At 45.3% G+C, this 15,806-nt stretch overlaps 1 protein-coding gene across 2 annotated transcripts in view; it reads left to right on the forward strand.

Moving 5' to 3' along the window:
- Svil (supervillin) overlaps positions 1 to 15,806 on the forward strand; it is a 193,972-nt gene that overhangs the window by 31,689 nt on the left and 146,477 nt on the right. For both annotated transcript variants that reach the window (XM_048367915.1, XM_048367916.1), the window contains exon 2: positions 330 to 425. The gene's annotated coding sequence lies outside the window, so the exon portion shown is untranslated. The remainder of the gene's footprint in view (positions 1 to 329; positions 426 to 15,806) is intronic.

Genomic DNA, 15,806 nt, shown 5'->3' on the forward strand with positions numbered 1-15,806 from the left:
AACAAATTCAGTGAGGGCAGCAGGGCAACTTCAATCCTGACTTAAATTACCAAGTAGGAGCTAGAGGTGGATTGGCCATAGGGTACATATTGGGTTTCAATTCTCTGCACCCCCCCAAAAAATTAAAACGAATTGCCAAACTAGTGCATTCTTGCCATTGTGCATCAGTTTCCCACTCCACTGCCGGGGGTCAAAGGGCGAGGAGGGGGACCGGTCCAGTGGGAGGTGTGCTGACACGCGTGTCAAGGCCTCCCACCTCTCATAGGGGCACATTTCAGCTTACACGTGACAGCCTGCGATTCTTCAAATCTCTTGGCTTTCCTCCCTAGATTCGAGCTGCACTGGACACGGGTTGTTTTCTCAACTGAAAGAAGCTCAAGAAGGGATGGTGAATTCTCTTTGAGTGTCCACGAACAGCATAAAAGGTAATTACAGATGCTTTGACAGTGCGTTTGCTGTACTTGGGTGCTATACTTGGGTGTACCCTGCTCTAGTAGCAAATAAACAGGGCAGAGAGAGAGAGCACTGGATGTTTTCTCTTGCAAAAATTAACTTGGTACTGTTATGATTTAGTTATGTGGCATATTTTTAACAACAACAACATAACCATGTTCTTCTCAAAAAGCCTTTTTGGCTAGGTCTATTTAAGTATTAAGATGTTTCCCGCCTAAGCAGTTGACAGCTGATACCTCCTCTCCTCAGCCCTCCACTTCCCTCCTTTCTTCCCTTTCCTCCCCTCCCCTTTGTCTCTCCTCTCCCCTCCCTCTTCCCAGAAGGAAGCCAAGCTGTGTCCCCCATAGCTCCATCCCCAGACAAGTCTTCTTCTTAGCCCCCATTCCTAAGCCTGTATCCCCCCCTGCCCGTTCTGGGCTCAGAGAATGGGACGATGTCGAAGATACCAGTTATTGAGTGACCAAGTTTTAGGGACTCACTTTCCTCACACCTAAGCTTGATCTGTTTTGGCAGTGCTTGTGGTCGAGCCTAGGACCTTGTATGTGCTGCAAAGCACAACATCTGTTCACAGTCTTTCCTTTCTACAGACAGTCATGGTTCCTCACGGTTCCTCAAAATATCAACTCTTTTTTTCCTCTCTCCTTTAGCAGCTGGATGCACAGTTAAGGGAATCATCTTTGAACTCGTACTCATCTAGCTACCTTGATTCAAGGGTAGGGAATGTAAAGAAACAGACTTTCTCCTTATGTCAGTTGGACTCTGTCACTTGAACCTAAGTTCCCTGAGGAATAGTATTCCTATACACTGTTCCAGGACAGTGTTTGGAGAGGAGCAGGTGCTCAGCAAACAGTTACTTAATCAATTAAATAAGGCATTGCTCTGACCAAACCACAAGTTCCTTGGGGAGAGGACCACTCAGGGTGACTGGACTAACATGGCATTAGCTTTCTGCTAGGCCACTTTCTTAGGGGGGAGACACTTCCACGTGGACTCCTCTTGAACATCCTATTGTTACTGTCGGTGATTGTCTCAAAGGCTCTTTCCAGGTTGCTTACAAGGCCAGGAAGCAGAAACGGAGTCAGTTGCTGGTGTCTGTGTCAGACCCCCCTTGACAGGCTGCGCTGTGCAGACCTCCTTAGTCCCTCCCAGGAAGAGGTCTGCTGGACTGCCTGTCATGAAGGAGGGTGGAGAGCAGGAAGGGTGTGCTCCTGTTGTCACTGAGCCTTCCTCTTCCGGGCAGGCCTCGACTTCATTGTATGGTGAGTCACTTGGAGAAAGAATTGCCTGTCCCTCTGAGAGGGCTGAAGTGGCTCCACGGTTTCTCTTTCCTGCTCTTCTGTGGCTGAGACCGGGGACCTAGTGTTTTATTGCAGAATGCCTAATGTCACTGGCAGCAGATAAGAAGCCTGGCTCATGAAGAGACAACTGGCTCCGATTATCTCATAATATCTTTGAATAGGGGCCCCAAGGGAAAGCGTCCATCCTTTCCCAGGCAATCCTTAGGAGAGAGAGGTAGGCACCCTGGCACAATCTAAACACAGCATGGATATCTGGGGAGAAAATTTGGGGTACAGGGTGGCTAATGGATATCTTCTTGCTGGCTGATAAATACTTTTGTGACAGTTGGAAGGATATTATGAATGAAGGATGAATGAAATCTTGGACTTCTGTTCCTTCCCCTCTTCTTCCTCTTCCTTTCCGGGTCTCTTCTCTAGACCAGCTTTAGAAGCCACGTCGTGCCTTGGCATTGCTGGGGTTTGTCTGTGGGACTTCCATCGCTCCCCGTCAAGCCTTTATGAACTCTCATTCTGTGTCACCCTGTCTGCCCGCCTCTCCTGCGAACGCCCGAGCTTCACCCTGCAGCTCCTTTCCCTGCTACGCCAGTCGCCAGTGCAGCGTCCTTAGGACCGTGGAGCCTCCAGCTGTGGGCGGCTCGTGGCTTCCCTGCCTTGCCAGTGTGCTGGGCTTCATCTCTGTCTCTGTGCCAGCCGCGAGGAGGGCCAGCCTGGAAGGTCGAGTCCATGCTTGCTCGCCCCCTCCTCCCTCCTTTCCGTCGCTCTTCTTGGATCTTCTTAATATGCACAGAACCCGTCATCTTTCTTTGTTCTGTTGCTAGTAAATTAATTTTTTAACTTGATTTAACTAGTTGTCTGAGGGGTGTTGGTTCGACATGTCGGTTTGTGAGTACAATGCTTCTTGATCAGGGTCACCCCTTAAATCATTCTCCCCCATTTAAACCAGCCCCACCCCTCCCTTCCAGTTAGCCGGCTCTATTTTCACATCTGTGCATTGACTATTATGACTGCATGCTCCCTCATTTGCTTCGTTTTTCTGTTCATTTGCCTTGCCTCTTCTTGATCTCAACCCTGACGTTTCGAAACGTGTTTCTACTCCCCGCTATTCGTTTTGTGGAACTGTAAGTTAGTTGTTCAAAGGAGTTGTGCCATTGGAATTCTCCCTCCTTTATATCCTCATATCATACTTTAGTCAATATGTTTGTGTATATATGCATATGATCCTCTATGTTTTCATGTATCTCAACTCATGGTTTATTCTTTGCACTGCAAATCTTGGGCTCTGGCTCCAGGGCAAAAGTCCAGAGTCTCTGCATGGCATCCAGGGGCTTTCTGATGCTGGCTCCCATCCTCATCTGTTCCTGGTTCTGCTTTCTAGGTCCTGTGTCCCAGGCAATACAATAACCTGCTTTCTCAGGCTCCTTTGTGGACTTGTAGCCTGAAACCCACTCTCCAATACCTGAATACCTTTTGAGCACTAACTGTCATTCAAGTACCTCCTCCATGAAGCTACCTGGATCTCCTGTGTGTGTGTACAGCAAGGGTGGGGAAGGCAGAGAGAACTCACATGCTCCTTGCTGTGTACTGTAGATGCTCATCTCTTCTGGAAAGATGGGACTGGATCCCAGCCCTTAGCATTGAAATGTAGTACACTGGTGTTTAGAATGTGGCTAGCTTTCGTATCATTCTTTAGATCTTCCAAACCTGAAGTCAGTGCCTTTTTTTTGGGGGGGGGGGTATGTTTTTGCTAACAGAATATTTAATAGATAATAGAAAATGGGGTACTTGTGGCTCACATCTGTAATCTTAGCTAATCAGGAGGCTGAGAACAGAAGGATCCAGGTTTGAGCATGGGCAGGAAAGATAGATTCATTCTCAAAAGTACTCAGTACAAACAGGGCTGGAGGCATGGCTTAATAGGTGGATTCCATCCTAGCAAGCACAAGGCCCTGATTTCAAACACAGTACTGCACACACGTATGCAAAATAGGAATCCTATCTGCTGTAGAGGAGAGAAGAGAAGAGAATTTGTAAATGGAGAATCCCATGTTTTAACTCATGGCCTCCATGCCTTTATCAACTGCTACTTCTAGTCTCATAAAGATATGTCTTCTATACTTCACAATATATTTAATAATGTTTAAGTTAGGGGAGCAAGTTAGACCCTTCTGTTGCTTAAAGTAGCTTTGGGGTTAAGTATAGGAGTGCATATCTATAATCTCAGCTGCTCCAGAAATAGAGATGAAAAAAAGTGGGACACATATATCTATAATGGTCAGCTTTAGGCATAGTCAGTTTCAGGCAAAACCTCAAGGCACTATCCAGAAAAGTAACTAAAACAAAAATAATTGGCTCAAGTGGTAGAAGAGCATCTGCTTAGTAAGAATGAGGCCCTGGGCTCAAACCTTAATATCTCCAAAAGAAAAAGGACACAGGAAAAGCTGGTCACCAGTGGCTCATACCTGTCATCCTAGCTACTCAGGAGACTGAGATATGAGGATGGCGGTTCAAAGCCAACTTGGGTAGGAAAGTCCATGACACTTAGCTGCAGCTAACCACAAGAAAGCCAGTAGAGCTGTGCCTCAAGTGGTAGAGCACCAGCTTGAGCAAAGGAAGCTGTAGAGAGTGCCTAGGCCTTGAGTTCAAGCCCCAGTACCGCACAACAACACCATCAACAACAACAAAAATTAAAGCAGTGAACCCAAGCAGCTCCAAACCCAAGTGTTGGTTATTTTATATATGGGCTGCCACAAGAAAATCAGTGCGAGGAGCTAGCTTTCCTCTCCGCCTGGATTGTGCTCGAATGCAGAAGAGCCACAGCAGAGGCGAAGCACAAGAAGGGCTGTGGGAGTCCAGCATCTCCAGACCCCTTTAGGCCTCTGCAGTATTGACTTGTTTCTTTTATGGACAAATGCTACATCTCCAAACCCTGGATACGTTTCCATCAAGCTCTAGACTTCAACACAGAGTTCTTCATTTCCAGACTCAGGACTCGCAGACCCTTGACCCCTTGTTCGAAAGATGGGGTAACCCGTCCCCACCTGGCTGTGGGCATCTGTCCCAGGATGTGGGGGGAAATGACTTCCTTAGGGAGACTCCCCAGATTTGTACAAGCATGGCTTCGCCCCCGACTGAGGGCACCTGAGCAGGATACTCTCTGGGGTGTCTTCTTGTTTGAGTATTTGAGTCTCTCAGAGCTGAATGTGGAGGGTCAAATGTGGTCGATGGAGGGGGCGGAACATCGATGTGAACGAGGGTCTGATGTCATTTGCTGGACAGTGTGAACCGCGGGATTTCCTGGAAGGTCTTGTGCCTCTTTCCCCATGGAGCTGGAAGGCTAAGTAGCTGATGAAACGAGCTCAGCTGTTACTAGGAGTCCAAGCACAAACGTCTGGGGCCAGGCCTGGGGCTCTTGACAGCCATTTTTCTATGGCTTGGAGATGTTCCTGATGCCTAACAGAAACAAAGGAGCGGGAGAAAGGGAAGCCGTCCAGTGTGTTCCGTGCCTCCTGTCCAGAAGCCTTACCTAGGGGTGGAAACGCAATGACCCATGCTTGTGGTATCTGAGCTCCCAGGCCAGGGTGACAGCCACACTGAGGAGAATGTCCCAACGTCCTCAGCACCTGCCCCAGGCACGTGGGGAGATGTTGAATAGGTTTCGGCCCTGTAACTGTTTTTGCTTGCAAGGTTGTATATGCCTGTGATCCCAGTTACACGGGAAGGAGAGGCAGGAGAATCTCCATTTGAGCCCCAAGCACAGGTGTGACAGACTGTACTGAAAAACAGTCTGAACACTGAGTGTGTCGGTGCACACCCATAATCCTAGCTACTTGGGAAACTGAAACCAGGAGGCTCACAGTTCCGGTCCAGCCCAAGGAAAAAGCTCAAGGAACCCCCATTGCAACCAATGAGCTCAGTGCTGTGCACACACTTGTCACGCCAGCTACGGTGGGAAGTGTAAATAAGAAAATAGTCAAGTCTACCTCAAGGTCTGTAGCTGTGGCTCACGGTGGCAGAAAGCTGCCTAGCAAGTATAAAACCTTGATTTCAACCCTCTTACAGAAAGGGAGAAAGGGAAGGGAAGAGAAGCGGGGAAGAGGAGAGAGGAGGGGAGGGGAGGAAAGGACAAAGAAAGCTAACAGCAAAAAAGGGCTGGGTTGTGGCTCAAAGGTCCTAAATTTAAACCCCAGTGTATGAGAGAGAGACACAGAGAGAGAGAGACAGAGACAGAGACAGACAGAGACACAGAGAGAGATTATAAAAGTTTTACATTTTTCTGATTTAAATTTTAACATGGTCACAATTAAACGGCGCATATGAAACACTCAGATGCCCCAGATACTTTATTCAACTTTGTTCTGAGATGTTCCTGAGGTGGGTGATCTCTGATCAGGCAGACAGAGGGGCTGCAGTGACCTGGGAGGAACTCTTGCATGACTGGGGCTAGTTGTCAGTAGACGTTTCCAGGCCCCGGGGTCATGAGTGAGTGTCAGTCCAAGCAGGGAGCTGGAAAATCTACTCCATATGGCCAAATGGGCATTACATCCTCAGCCGATGCCAGCTGAACTAACGCCCTCTCTGTGGCCAGAGGCTGCTGTCAAAGACAGAAGAGCTGGCTGTTATTCCCTCAAACCCAAACCCAGCTCTATGCTCCAAGAGCCAGCTGCTCTGGCTCGCTAAGGTGGTATCTTAGGGCCAGCATGACCTCCTCTGCCTTGCTCTTGTGGTCCCCTCTCTTGGCCTTGCCCAGAGCACAGCCTCACAAACACATGTCATGTACCATCCTGGTCCAAGACGGCTTCAGGGGCTTCAGGGCTTCAGGGAGGTAACCCTGCGGAGGACACCCCACAGGTGCCGTGAGCCTGGGTTGAGCAAGTGAAACAGTCTTTGCTCTTGTGGTAGAGCACACATGCATGACCCCCCCCCCCAAGGAAAAAAATAAAGAAGTGAATCTTTGCTCTCTGGCACAGTCACACAAAGTGAGCTGCGTATGCCTGTAATTCCCAGTTACGTGGGAAGCAGAGTTAGGAGAGTCTCCAGCTGAGATTGTGATCCAGGTGTTCTGCGTTTTGCATTGGCTCCATATGTGTGACCTGGGCTGCTTGGCTTGATTAATGCAGATGTATGCGTGACGTGGAGAATCAGCCCTCCGCCCCCAGGATGTCTTCCTCCGAATGCAAACCCTAGAATATGCCAGTTGTGTGGAAAGCAGGAATAGGGGTGCTAGTCAGCTCCGTTTAAGAAGGAAAGGCATGGGCTGGGGATATGGCCTAGTGGCAAGAGTGCCTGCCTCATATACATGAGGCCCTGGGTTTGATTCCTCAGCACCACATATACAGAAAATGGCCAGAAGTGGCGCTGTGGCTCAAGTGGCAGAGTGCTAGCCTTGAGCAAAAAGAAGCTAGGGACAGTGCTCAGGCCCTGAGTCCAAGCCCCAGGACTGGCAAAAAAAAAAAAAAAAAAAAAAAAGAGAGAAGGAAAGGCATCCTGCGTTCTCCAAGTTGGACCAGTGTAACACCGATTCCTGCAGGTTGAAGGGAAACAGGAGAATGGAGTGATGCTCTGCACTCCTCTCCATAGTGCTGGTGACCTACAAGGACCAGGAAAAGCCATGCTTGGGAATCTAGAGGCCCATGGAAGCTGGAGAAGGTAAAGAAATAGATCCAAGGGGTCCAGGAAGAAGGTGGCTTTATGAACACCTTTTCTGTTAGTCCAGTGAGGCCCATTTCAGACTTCCTTTTGCGAAGGCGTCAGTACTGGGGCTTGAACTCAGGGCCAGGACGCTGTCCCTTAGTGTCATTCTACTGTTTGAGCCATTTCTTCACTTCCAGCTTTTGGTGGTTTATTGGAGACCAGAGTCTCATGGACATTTCTTTCTGGGCTGTGTTAGAACAGTGGTCCTGAGATTCCCGCCTGCTGAGTAGCCAGTGTGTGGCCCATTTTAGACTTCTAACTACCGGAAGTATAAAATAATAAACACGTTTTGCTTTAAGCCAACCAATGTGTAGCGATTTGTTACAGCAAATCATAGTAAACCAATATGGAATTGGAAACTAGTTTCTATTTTAGAAATGTGAAACCCTCCTTGTTATTGGTGTAATATAATATGGGGAATTTGTTGCATATAAGTACTTGGTCAAAATTAATTCTGAGAATTTCCTAAGCTAATTTACTTGATAGTTCTTTGCTCTTTTACCCTGACAACTTAGATTAGTGGCTGACGTATTCATTTTTTATTCATTTTGAGTCTCATAGCAAAAATCCCAAACACCTTTCCAATAAATTATTTTACACTACCTAGTATTTTACTATTATTAGAAATGTTGAATTCAGGCTTCTGTTGTCGACAAAGAATAACATACTGTACATTTTCAGTCATAGAGGAGTCTTGACTATAATTTATGTTGGGTTGAAACCAAAGCCATTAGAACAGGCTGGATAACCTTAATCTAAAATCCAAAATCCCAGATACTCTAAAATTGAAAAATTTATCAGTACTAGCTGGAGACCAGAATAAAAAATCACCTATCTGAGCTTCTAGGACAGGTCACCATCAAAAGCTGGCATACTAAAACTGTAAGATTCCCTTGGGCCCTCTGTAGAAAGTGAATATGCAACAGCAATGAATTTCACGTTTCGAGTTGAGTGCCTTCCCCCGAGTGTTCACTATGTTTATGCAAATGCCTAAAAATTCAAAAGGAAAAATAATCTCAACTGTGAACTAACTCTAAGCATTATGAGTAAGAGTTACTCAACTCGGGCTTTTTTGTGGTCTAAGAACTCAGAATCCTCACAACTGAAGTGCGAACCTGCCTTTTCTCTGCTCAATAAAACTGCTATCACACGTAGCACGTTGGTACCTTAAGTCAGCGACATACAAAAACAGCACTCGTGATTTGTGGACTCACTGTGGAAAATTCTTGTCTGCTTTACTAATGTGTTATTAATTAGTGTTTGTCTAACATGTTTTAGAATTCAAGCAAGTGTTGATTTATTTCTGTACTTATTCTCTGAAGCAATCTTTGCTGAAATCCTGCTGTGCGGCAGACTTTGGAGAGACAAAAGTAAAGCAAAGGTGGTACTTATCCAGGAAGAACCCACATCCCCGATGGGATACAGACAGGGAGCAATAATAATAATAATAATAATAACAACAACAGTAACACAGAAGAGCTGGTGTTAGAGTAACCTCAGGTACATGAAGAACTGCTGGCTGGACAGCAGACAGTGGAGACATTTGGCCAATGAGTTGAAGGACCACAAAGAGGTTGGCAACTAGAAAAAAAAAGGGGGGAGGCATACATTAACCACCTGCTGAATACCACACACACTGAGAGGGGCCTGTTTGCCAGTAATTTTTTTCATTTAATTTTTGTTATTGGTGGTGGTGGTCCTGGGATTTAAACTCAAGGCCTGAAGCCTATATTGCCAGCCCCTTTGGCTTTATTTTGCAGATAATCTCTCACTTCTTGCCTAGGCAGGCCTGAACCCTGATCCTGCCATTTACTTTTCCTGTAAATCTGGGTTAACAGGTGTGCTCTACTCTGCCTAGTTAATGGCTGAAATGAGGGTTTCAACGTTTTTGCCTGGGGTCCTTGAGCTGTAATTCTACTGATGTCAACCTCCTGAGTAGTTAGGATTATAGATGTGGGCCGCTGTATCTAGCTTCATTTAATTTTTACCCTGTGGAAAATGATATTCCAAAGCTACACAGGGTAGGGCTTATGATCATTACCTTAGATATCATTAGTTTTACAGCTCTTGAGCAGAGGTTGGCTAACATTTTCCCTAAAGAGGAACTAGCAAATATTTCAGACTTTGAAGGCTTTTATAGTCTCTGTTACACTTATTCAGCTCTGCTGTGGTAGAATGAAAGTAGCCTTAGGCAGAATGGAAACAAATAAGCATAGTTATGTCCCATATAAAACTTTATTGACAAAAGTCAGCAGCAAGCTCAATATGGCCTGTGGTCTACCCTGTTCTAGAATCGCAATTAGAGGTACTAATTTGCCTAGGAGCCTGTAGGTTGCATTAGCTTCTAAAATGTACTAGTGGTGATCTAGAGTTTTGGTCAGTGATAGCTTTAGGAAGTATTTATAGAAATTACAGAGAAATGATATCAGACAGATTAATGGATGGAGATTTAGAATGACCCAATTTCCCAGCATTTCAGTTCATTATGTTTAATATTTAACAGATCTCTAAGAATCCAGATAAAATACATCTTTAGGTCACTATAGATGAGTTGAAGGAGAAACCACAAAATCAGGCTTGACAGAGGGCTTGATGGTATGCTTATTGGTGTTTTAACTCTGGGGATTTTGAAAAATAAGAATAGAGATGATTTGTCTGGAGCCACTGGGAAGAAATAAGGTAAACATTTGAACAAATTACCTAAAAACCTAAAGCCTAAAGTATAAGTCTTGATCCTGCTGTTTTCTTGAACAAGACAAAAATGGCTAGTTAGTATAAGGATAAAACATGAAGTGAAAGAAATCTTAATTGAAGATTTAGAATACACACACACACACACACACACACACACACACACACACACACACACACACACCCCGACATGTTTGCAACAAGCCAGAAAAAAAAACTCTGCCTTTAATCTCTGGTACTGTGGGAAAAGTCACTAAATTCAGAGACTTGAGTAAGGAATCGTTGAGAACAGGAATGGCAGATCATTCCAAGAGAAAATCCTGAAAGACAGTGTCATGGGAAAACTGAAACACCGTTAAAGGACTTCAGAAATGTTACTTAAAAGGAAACAGTATAGTCAGGAGTCTGAGGTCGGAGGATCACAGTTTCAAGCCAGTCAGAGTAGGAAAGTCCCTGTTACTCTTATCTCCAATTACCCATAAAGGTCAAGTGGTAGAGCACTAGCCTTGAGAAAAAACGTTCAGAGACAATGGCAGAGGCCCTGAATTCAAGCCCCAGGACTGGCACAAGAAGAAAAAGAGAAGGAGAAGTGCTGAGAAGCCATTGATCTCCGGGGCTGGTCTCCATGACACAAAGATTTTCTCTCTTGGCTAGTAACAGAGGCAGATAACTTTGGGTAACCAATTTTTTTTTTGTGTATGTGTATGCCAGCCCTGGGGCTTGAACTCAAGGCCTAGGAGCTGTTCCTGAACTTTTTCCCTCAAGGCTAGCAACTTTCTGACTTGAACCACAGCTCCGCTTCCAGCTTGCTACTTACTTGGAGAGAAGTGTTTCATGGACTCCTCAGATCTCATGTCTGAGCCACTGGTACTCGGCTCTAGTAAAACATTTTCAAAATTAAAAAAAAAATCAGGGAAGTCTACCAGGTGGTTGCAGGTTTGGATGGTCTGACTAGGGTGGAACCATTTTCTCTGCACTGGGAGCAGATGCGCTGGTGTTGGGAAGTGTGCACGTGTTAGGATCTGGTTCTCATCCAGCTCTGCACTGTTGTTCTTTGGGTTGAACTGGGAAAAGGAGGAAGGAAAGATGGAAAATGTGGAGTTGATAGCTTTCTGGAAGAAAGTCATGTTGGCAGACGAGAGTCAGTTATTCCAGTCCAAACAATTTAAGCTTTTCCTTACGTTTGGAATCCTGGGCTGGCCTGAAGCAGATATTATTTGGGGACACGCTAGAATAATGACATGCTAGAATAATGGAGGGAGCTGAGTCTGGCTGGATCCAGCCACTGCGTCTCTCTGTTAGAGGAATTTAACTTGCTCTTGCTTGTACAGTTGTATGTGGTCGCCAGCCTCCTACTAGGTTCGAAGCTTTACAGATCTGGGTTTTCTCAATGTCTAAATCTCAGAGCTGCTGAATAATCTATAAAACAGATACATGCTCAATTTGGATTATCTTAAACAGTGTTTTCCTAAAAGATTATTAATAAGCAAACCCATGCAAGATTCTTACTTGATTTCTTTATGATGGCAACCCGGTCAAGAGTATTTTACTCTGCCATCTTGTAGATATTCTTTGGTTTGAGTGAGCATTAAGTAAATTGGATCTTCAAAACACTGCTGACGTGTATTATAGAGCTTTGCAAGGTTTACAGGTTCTGATAGAAATCTTTGTTTTCTTCAAAGTTCACTAATGGAGTATATTAGTCAGTTCTACAACAGCTACCTGAGATAACCTACTTACAACGACAAAAGGTTACGCTGGGCTCATGGTTAGCAAGTTCAGTCCATTGCTTTGGGTCTGTCAAGGCCAGTCCTGGTAGGATCATGTGATGGAGATAAACCAATCCTGGGTAGATGCAAGAGAAGGACGAGACTGAGGACCCCAGCCCCTTCTGATGACACACCTCCAATGATAAAGAATCCCTGTAAGCGCCCCTCCCCAAGCCCCACCGCCTCCAAGGCGCGCAGGGTGCCAAGGACCAGGGCTTTAATGCGTGCTGATTTCAGGAGCACTTGCCCAGATAACCTCATGGAGTACATAATTTCTTCACAGAAGTCTGATTTTATCTGTGTGGTGTGGTGAGTGGCCTCTAATCAGTGAGGATGCTATGGCAAGACTAAATGACTAATTTACCAAATTAATTTACTAAACTGGATCTGAGTCAACTTTTTTTCCACTCGAAAGCTCTCATATCATTGGAGTCAACTCGTTCTTTATCCCAGGGACTCCTGGATAGCCATTTGCATTTCCCTTCATCTCTCATGGCTGCCGGGGATTTGTAAGTAACCTGTTCCACCCAGCTTCTTCCTGCCCAGTCATTGGTCCCTTCACTCACCGGTTTCCTCTCTGTCCACTTCTTATCCAGACCACTGTCACCCGTATCCGTGGCTTCCTGTTTTAATGCGGTGGCTGTGGTGATCACGTGACCACCTGTCAAGTGCCCTCCTTCCCCCGGCCTCCCCTCCCTCTCATCCCACTTCCCAAAGTCTGCTTTCTTAGAGCAACTAAAATGGAGGATTTCTGTTTGTTTTGTGTAACGGGGCTTGGACTCGGGGGCATGAACTCGGGGCCTTGTGCTTTTGCTTGGCTTTTCTTGCTCAAGGCTAGCGCTGTACCGCGTGCAGCTTTGTTGTTGTTGTTGTTAGATGGAGATGGGCCTCACAGACTTCTCTGCCCAGGTTGGCTTCGATCCTCCTGTCTCAACCTTCTGAGTAGCTAGAATTGCAGACACGAGCCACCAGCAGCAGGTTAGAGTTGAGTTTTTAAATAGGATAAGATCATGTCTCTCTTTGCTTATATCCAACAAGGCCTCTGATTGTTCTTAACTCAGTTCTTTAATGGCCCCGAGCCCCCACACTCTGCTGTCTGGCCAACTGGTCCTGGGTTCTTCTCCTTCACTGGAGGCAGAGTGGCCACTTTGCTAGTCTCTAGCATGTTCTTGCTGCCCTCCCGTCTCCAGAGGTGAGAGCGGGTGCTTGTTCTGTCCTCCACTTAGTGTGTGCCCTCCACATCTCTGAGTCCCTCTAGGCCCCAGCTCTATCAGTGTTCTCCAGAGCCATCCACCACTTTATCTGAAACAGAGCCCCATTCTCTAACTCCGCACTTCCTCCTTATCGTGCACTCACCTTCAGGCTACTGCAGCTCTACCAGTTCAATTGGACACTCAGACTTTGCCAGTGACTGCCAAGAGAATCTAGCCCCATAAGGACAAGGACTTGGGTGGATCGTCGTTGCTTCGGTGCCCCAGAACAGTACACAGCACACAGAGGCCATCAGGATAGCTGCACACTTCATCAAGGGACTAGCCGTAATCATGCACTTCATACTATAGTTACGTTATCAGTGAGGCCATGATTTTTTTTTTTTACAGTCTTTTTCTACCTCACTCAAGGTGTGCCACTCACCAGTCAAGGTTTAGTAAGTTTACGTATGCTTATAAAGATATTAGCAGTAACTTTGGTTTGTTCACAAAGGGATTCAGTATTGGACAGTAATACCTGAACGTGTCAGTGATCTAGATATTTGCCTGTCACAGTCTTTACAGACAGGCAGCTTTATTAGAGTCTTGCTTTCGGGCAATTCAGTGATTGGCAGCCCCATATTTAGCACGAAGAGAAAGAGCCACTTGTTCATTTGTTTTTAATACAATGGCCCGTGTAATTTCTGTGGATGCCTAAAATCGCAGTTCTTACTAATTGCTGTATATACTGCTTTTTCCTATACATAAATGCCCACAATGTGATCTAATTTATAAATTAGATACAGAAAGGTAGTAACAGTTACAACAAAATGGACCAATTGTGTTAATGGACTGAAATTTGTTTGAATATGCTTCCTCTCCCCAAATAATTTACTATACTTTTTATACACATTTCATGCATAACGTATTTATACATACACATATTTTATACATAAGGGAAGCCAAAGAAAACTTGGCCTATCCTAATTATCAGCATGAGTATCCTTGAGCTCTGGGACCATTATGGAGTTAAACTAGAGTCACTTGTAAACAAACTGTGTTATGTGGACAGTTGTTCTGATCACTGAGGCAACTACAGGTGGGTAGTGTATAGAAGATGGCTACTCTGTCAAAGGAGGGATTCACATTCCAGGCCTCCGGAGTAAGCTAGGTGGCATGAATTGTCATTAGTCTACTCAGAATGGTATATGATTGGAAATGTAAGAATTGCTTATCTTTGGAATTATTCTATGTGGTATTTTCAGAAGGTAGACCTGTAGGTAAAGGGAAACACTGTATGAGACCCCCCTATAAATGATCTAAACTCGGGGTGCACTATGTGACTAAAGGGGCTTTTGTTCCATATAAACGAACTGCCAGCAATCTTTCTGTGAATGTATGGGAAGGAAGAAGAAGGAGTTCGTGAAGAAAGGCCTGGACTTTTGCAATGATGAAGGTGTACATTGTTCTAGGCAAGCAAGTCAGGAACAAAGCTCTGTGTTTATCAAAGGTAAAGAGATTTATCTTATAGTTACTATAAAGTATAGAGAGACATGGGGTTTCAAAATCTCCTTTAAGGCTGTTATTTATTTATTTATTTATTGCATGTACTAAGTATTGAACTCAGGGCCTTGTATATGTTAGGCAAGCACTCTCTACCATTGAACTACAGCCCCAGTCTTTCATGGCTTTTTAATCAGTTGTGATGCATACCATTGTGCTCGAGAATAAGAATTCTAGAGCCAAATTATGCTACTAACCACCCCTGAGCCCTTTTGGTGGTTGCTGTTAGGTTCTTCCTTTGTTGTTATTGTTTTGTTTTGTTTTTACTGTTACTGGGGCTTAAGCTCAAGGCCTTATGCTCTTGCTTGGGTTTGGCCCTCAAGGCTAGCTCGGTACTACTTAAACCACATTTCTGCTCTGGCTTCTTGCTGGTTAATTGTGGATAAGAGTCTCACAGACTTTTCTGCCCAGACTGGTTTCGAACTTTGATGCTCAGATCTTGGCTTCCTGCTTAGCTCGGGTACAGACATGAGCTACTGGCACCCAACTCTTCAGGAACCTTTGAAAGCCTCACTTTCCTCCTCTGTCATGTGGTGGGGGGTAGTAATTGTAGTTAGGTGATTAATGGGGGGATAGTGATCATTGCTGGTCATGATGATCAATGGATAATATGTATATGGTGCTTTGAACAGTGCCTGGCAACCATTATGATCACGTAATTAGTGCCTGCCATGATTGTTATTGGTTCAACGTTACCCCCAACACCCCGACACAGATGTCCTCTACAGGTCTGCCTTGCTCCCACGGCTCTCAGGTTCTAGAAACGTGTTCAAAGAAAACGCCGATTCACACTGAGTTAACAGTCAGAAGCCATTTTGTGACAGCACTCAGATGACTGCTTGTCCTAAGGACGATGGAGCTGTGAGTGCAGTGCTCCTGGAGACTCGGAAGGAAGTCATCCTGTCCGTCTGAGATGCAGTGTCTTCCTTCAGCCGCTGTGGATGGAGCCCACCACGCATGGCACGTGGCTCGCTGCTCCAACAGCGCTGCACATTTTGGCAGAAGGATTTTTAATTGCTTCCTCTCCCCTTTCCAGAGCTTCCTTGTTGCTGTTTCCATCCTAACATTGTTTCTTTTAACACTGCTTGACAACTTTATTTTTTTTCTGCCATTGCCTCATAAAGCTGTCTCAATCCTTTCTCCTCCATCCT

This window comes from Perognathus longimembris, chromosome 18, assembly GCF_023159225.1.
Source record: "Perognathus longimembris pacificus isolate PPM17 chromosome 18, ASM2315922v1, whole genome shotgun sequence".
Lineage (NCBI taxonomy): Eukaryota > Metazoa > Chordata > Mammalia > Rodentia > Heteromyidae > Perognathus > Perognathus longimembris.